Below are 6,818 nucleotides of genomic sequence, written 5' to 3' on the forward strand. Positions count from 1 at the left end.
AGTAATGGATGCTAATTTGTGTTCTCTGCACTGTGAAGATCATATGTGATGCTGCCAACATTATCACAAATGTGGAAGCCAAGTGGCCAGGCTCTGTCCATGACTCACAAATATTCCGTGAATGTACACTGAGCACAAAATTTGGACATGGTGAGTTGAGAATACTTTAAAATATATAAAGACCAATTGCTTCAGGGACATTTGAACTGAAGTGTATCCTTCTGTCTTAGGAGAGTTCACTGGCTACTTGCTTGGTGATAGGGGGTATCCATGTTTACCCTATTTGCTTACCCCTTACCCTGACCCTGAACCGGGCCCACAGCAGAGATATAATCTGGCTAATTGCAGGACAAGAGCCAGAATTGAAATGACTATCGGAATGCTTAAGGCCCGGTTCCAGTGCCTGCAAAGACTCAGGGTCACCCCAGAAAGGGCATGTGACATTATTGTGGCATGTGTGATTCTTCACAACATTGCCACAATTAGAGGAGAACACTGTCCTTCTGAACCAGACATCAGCAGTGATCCAAACCATGAACATCCTGACCCTCCCACGGACATACAAGATGGAAGCGCAGTCAGAGACACCATATGTCACAATCATTTCTTTTGACCCATCACCTCAACATGTTGAAAGAAGAATAAACAGATTTTTTGTTCAACTGGCTTTATTGGTCGCCTGTGTTTCCTGTACACAAAGTATTAAAAGATGTAAACCTCATAAAGTGTCTCTGTTGCTTCCTCCTCTGTAACAGCTGTCAATGTTTCTTCATTATTTTCCTGTAGTAAAGAAATAGACAACATTGCTGTTCTACTGTAAACTCATATAATCTGTGGAGTATTACTCACAACTGCATGTTGGTCTGGCTCAACAGGAGGCTGCACCAGATGCAGTACACCACCACCATCAACTGATAGAATATGAGGTTCATACAGGTCACTTATAACTTACAAGGGACCAAATGGCAATTAACAAACATACCAATCACCTTACACTTCATTGTCATTATGCTCTCAAAGACAACCAAGGCTGAGGGACGGCAAAATCAGTCGGAAAATAACTTCACTACAAAATAATCCATTATGGTAAAGAGTTTATCAAATGAATGTGTCGCACTGCAAAGGTGACTGTGAAGAAAGGATGTATGCACATCATGTATTATTTTGAATTTACCCCTTATGTAGGCACTTGTGTCTTGCGGGGTTATTGACTCAGAGGATGTCCCCGCAGAGATGCCTTCGGCCACAGGGCGCCCACTGTTTTGGCTGAGGGCCAACTGCTCAGCCTCTGTGAGTGGTGGTGGTGGAGGACCCCCACCTGTTTTTCGGGCCTCCGCTTTTTTTCTGTTGGCTATAACGGGCCACATTTGAGCATACAGAGTAAGCAAATATGTACTTGTAATGTGCTCAGATAATTTCAATAAGTGCTTACAGACAGAAAATTAATGTAGCCTCTAACTGCAATTGATTTACATGGGACAAACAGACCAAGCACTATGGCTCATAATACAATTACACCTTACCTGTTTGGACTATATTTTTATATTTCATTTTTACTTGCTGCCAGGAACGTTTGGGGCCTGTTGGGTTGCACCTGCGCTCACATCACGTCACAAAATAAAATGTATAAAATAACAAATAAAATAACATATGATAAAATAACGTGTTAAATGGGTGGAAATCCCTAGATCAATGTTTAAATTAACACTCACGCATTGACTCTGTCGGCTATGTTTTGCCATGCATGCTCACTTTCTTTTGCAGCTGTCGCTGTGTTACTTTTTTCCGCGGAATTTGCATGTTATCGGTGTTCCGTTATTTGAGGTTATGGATGTTATTTGACTGGAGGCATAACTCACAGACACACGAGACGCGCCATTACTCCATGAGTGTCCTTTATTATTTTCCATCCCCCCCTACAACAACAACCCAGCAGAAACGTTCCTACCACTTAACATTTACCTGATACTACATCCCCCCTACTAAATAGGATGTGATGCTGGAATATAACCAAGAAAACAGATTAGACCCGCACGCTTTAAAGTATACTATTACTATGTCCTTGTGCTTTATCTGGTAACAGCTTGGTTTCAAACCAGACTACTCAGAATGTCCAAAAATAAACTCTCAAAGTATACAACTCTGAACACTAAGCATAAGTGCACATTTCTGAACTATTCAGTGCAGCTACAAACAACATGTTTAAACAGTGCAACCATTTGCTTTATTTCTCATTGTCTCTATGAGGGATGGGGTAGACTACCCAGCCCTCAGCCTGAGTGTGGGGATTATTCTGCCCCAGTGCTCACTCAGTTCCAAGCCCTATGAGCAAACATAGTCTTTTAGGTATGCTGGAGGCCTCCTAGACCTGGGTTGGATTTGGCTCCCAGCTTCAGGAGTCTGCTGGCTGGCCTCCTGTGAGATAGTGTCTGGAACCGACACAATCTGTGCAGCTGGAACAGAGTTCTCAGGTGAAGCCTCTGGTGGATCGCCAGAAATCTCTGGTGCCCCAGGTGTCCATGTAAGATGGTAACGGTTTCTTCTCAGCGTGCCCTTTGCTGTCTCGATGATGTAGGACCTCGGTGAGCCTGCCATGGACACGACTGTCCCTCTAGTATCCATGTCTGAGACCCACACTTTGTCTCCAGGATTGAGCTGTAGCATATCATGTGCTCTGTGTCTGCGGTTGTAGTTTTGTCTTTGCTTTTGTCTGTATGATTGTTCTATAGCTTTGAGCTTGTCTGTGTCCGTACCTCTTGGATGTAGCTGTGATGGGATGACAGGAATAGTTGTCCTTATCCGTCTACCCATGAGAAGCTCCGTTGGGCTGTAGCCATTTGCCAATGGAGTGGCCCGGTATGCCATAAGGGCGAGATAGGGATCGCCAGACTTTTTAAGAAGACTTTTGATGGTCCTGACTGCCCTCTCGGCCTCCCCATTGCTCTGAGGGAAGTGGGGACTGGATGTCTCATGGCTAAAACCCCATTCTTGTGCAAATCTTTTGAAGGAATCAGACGAAAACTGAGGTCCATTATCAGAGCGAACCCGCTCTGGTATGCCATGACGTGCAAAGATTGATTTACAGTGCTCGATCACTGCCTCTGATGTTGTAGATGTCAGTTTGGCAACTTCGAAGAATCTGGAAAAGTAATCCACAATGACCAGGTACTGTTTATTCTCTATCTGGAACAGATCAGTTCCCACCATGGCCCACGGTCTTTGTGGGAACTCGGTAGGTAGCACGGTTTCTTTGTGGTTAGTCCGCTCACGGCAGCAAGTGTCACAGGTCCCAATCACTTTTATCAGCTCACTGCTCAGGCCTGGCCACCAAACAGATTGTTTAGCTCTCTCTCTGCATTTCGTTATTCCTAGGTGTCCCTCATGTAGTTTAGACAGAATGTCTGCTCTGAGCGATGTGGGAATCACTATTCTGCTCCCATAAAGAAGCAAACCATTGTGGACTGTGAGGTCACCTGAAAATGGCAGATAAGGCTGGAAAACCCTTTCGATGGAGTACTTATCTGGCCATCCTTCCACACAGAACTTCTTCAGCTGGCTTAGAATGCTGTCATTGTCCTGATGTGTCTGGATTTCTCTGAGTCGTGGCTCTGTGGCTGGCAGGCTTGCTATGACGGACTCCACATACAAGTTGATTTCTTCCTCCGGCAAACCCTCAGTTGTGTCACATACAGGAGCTCTGGACAGTACATCTGCTGTTGCAATGTCTCTACCAGGAACATGAGATATGGTATAAGAGAACCTCATCAATCGCATGCGTAGACGTTGTATACGAGGTGGAAGCTCGTCCAGGCCCTTGGAGCCAAGCAACGAGACCAGAGGTTTGTGGTCTGTTTCAATGTGGAATGTTTTCCCAATTAGGAACTCTGCAAACCTCTCACAGGCCCATGTTGAAGCGAGGGCCTCCTTCTCAATTTGAGCATATCGCTGCTCTGTCGCGCTGAGAGCTTTTGAAGCATATGCTACTGGTTTCCACCCTAGATCGGCGTGCCGCTGGAGAAGCACTGCTCCCAAGCCATACGAAGATGAATCAGCTGATACGCACGTTTCAGCATTTGGATCATACAGAGCAAGCCCTGGGGGTGCTGTCAGTTCTTTTTTGATGCCGTCGAAAGCCTGCTGCTGCTGTGGCCCCCATGACCACAGGTTGGACTTCTTCAGTAGATCTCTTAGGGGGCGCGTTTTTTCCGCCAGGTGAGGAAGAAACTTTCCTAGGTGATTCACCATGCCCAGGAAGCGTCTCACCTCACTTATGTTGCTGGGCTCATCCATGGAACTCACGGCATGCGTCTTGTCAGGATCTGCGCTAACCCCCGATGCCTCAATGACCTGCCCCAGGAACTTTATCCTGTTCTTGGAGAACTCACACTTGTCGTTCAATGTTACTCCAGCCTCCTGCAGTCGAACCAGTGCTTTTCGAAGTCTCTCATCATGCTCTGCTTGTGACGTCCCCCAGATGAGCACATCATCCATCTGGCAGAGGACTCCTTCTAAACCCTCAAGAATGCGTGCCATCCGTTTCTGGAAGTGTTCTGGGGCTGATGAGATTCCAAAGCACAGACGATTGTAACAATACCGACCAAAAGGTGTAATAAAGGTCGTGAGCAAAGAAGAGTCCCTGGATAAGGGAATCTGCCAAAATCCTGCATTGGCATCCAGCTTTGAAAACACTTTTGCTCCTGCAAGCTGTCCTAGTATGTGTTCTACTGAAGGGAGTGGATGCTTCTCTCTCATGACATATTTGTTTAGTTCAGTGAGATCGCTGCATATTCTCACTTTGCCTGTGCGCTTAGGAACCACCACCATAGGCGCGCACCAATCAGTGGGCTCCTCCACCTTGGAAATGACACCCTGCTGCTCCATCCTGTTCAGCTCTTCTTTAACCTTTGGTAAGAGTGGAAGAGAGATTCGCCTAGGGGTCGAGAGGGAAAACGGCTGTTCCTCTGGTTTCAGAACAATACTGTACTCCCCCTCCATTTTGCCTAAGCCGTTGAAAAGCTTGGGGAATTCTTGTTTGACAGCGTCAATAGAGTCTAAGCTAATATGATTAACTCTAGCAACCAGCTGTAGTGCCACTGCAGCATGCCCGCTCAGCAGCGGTGTGCATAAACCCTTTACGACATAAATGTCTTCTTTGGTTTTGTGGTTGTTCTTGCTGAGAGTGGCTGTGAACATGCCTTTTACCTTCAGACGTGTTCCTCCTGGGCCCTGCAGAACCCTTTTGGGCTTATCCAATCTCCCCAACTGATGCTGTGTGTAGAAAGTCTCTGGGACTGCTGTGACATCCGCTCCGGTGTCGATTTTAAAGAATGTGTTGCATTTGTCCACATGTATCTCTGTTACCCATGGACTCTCTTTGGTGTCCGCAGAGAGGGAACCCAAGAAAGCGACCTCATCATCTGTATCGCTGTTCTCTGAAACTGTTGCAGCATTGACTTCACACAGTTTTTTGTTTCTGCACATCCTGGCAAAATGTCCTTTTTTCTTACAGTAATTACATGCGGCTTCCCTCGCAGGGCATTGTTGAAGATTGTGACCTTTTATGTCTCCACATCTTCTGCATTGTGTCTTTTTTTCTTTCTGTGTTTTGGCGGTTTGTTTATGTAGCGGTGTCAGCTGCTTGGGATGTGCCCCTTCTTGCCGTTTAGCATGGACGCGGTTCAGTTGTGAGTTGGTAATATCCATTTTAAAGTTAGTGCTTAGCATCTCTTGTTGCTTCTTTACAAGCTCACTTTGTCGGGCTCTGTTAAGCGCTTTCTCTAGCGTTAGTTCTGGATCCATTTGTAGCTGTTCTGACAATGGTTTGTCTTTCAGACCCACGACAAATCTGTCTCGCACCATTTCGTCATGCAAAGTCCCGTATCCACAATGTTCTGCCAGACAATGCAGTGCAGTATGGAAGTTGTCAACTGACTCACCCGTCTCTTGTTGGCGCTGGTTAAACTTCGCTCGCTCAAATATGATGTTTCTTCGGGCTACGAAGTGAGCATCCAACCTCCTTTTAACGGTCTCATAATCGCTCGCCTCTTCGGGAGTCAGGTGCAGGGATACCAATATGTCCTCTGCCTCCTCGCCCATAGTGTAGATAAGGGCGTTCACTTGATTTTCGTCCGCTTGCGTCTCCAATCCAGACGCGATGCGAAATCTGTCAAAACGCTTTATCCATTTGGTCCAGTCGTCGGACCTAAAAGTGAACTTCTCCGGCGGGGTGACTTGAAACTGACTCATGACGCCACGTCTCTTTTCGCGCAGCTCCTCTATGGCCGACCTTTAACCTGGCACCGACGCCGAAACCTTTCACTTATGCCCAACTAACGTTTCCAATTGTCTTCTGACACCATGTTCCGTTATTTGAGGTTATGGATGTTATTTGACTGGAGGCATAACTCACAGACACACGAGACGCGCCATTACTCCATGAGTGTCCTTTATTATTTTCCATCCCCCCCTACAACAACAACCCAGCAGAAACGTTCCTACCACTTAACATTTACCTGATACTACAATCGGCATATGCTGCCATCAGAATTTCGGCCTCAAGCGCTGTAAAATACATTGACCGCGCCTTCTTTCCCTCCGTCTCCATGGTGACTCGCTTAATCTGTGCTCCGCTTATCAGGGCTTTATGTATCCTCGTCCGCGCGCTTCACTTGGGGTTAAAGCAACTCCGCGTTGACTGAACTAATTGTTATCAGCCTTTCTGAAACGGAATATTCCGAGTTGGACAGTTCGGGGTTACTCAACCCTGCGTATCGTTTTTCACTCTGAGTTTTCTAAACCGGCTTCCTGAAACAGGGCCC

This window comes from Aulonocara stuartgranti, assembly GCF_965226115.1.
Source record: "Aulonocara stuartgranti genome assembly, chromosome: 7".
NCBI lineage: Eukaryota > Metazoa > Chordata > Actinopteri > Cichliformes > Cichlidae > Aulonocara > Aulonocara stuartgranti.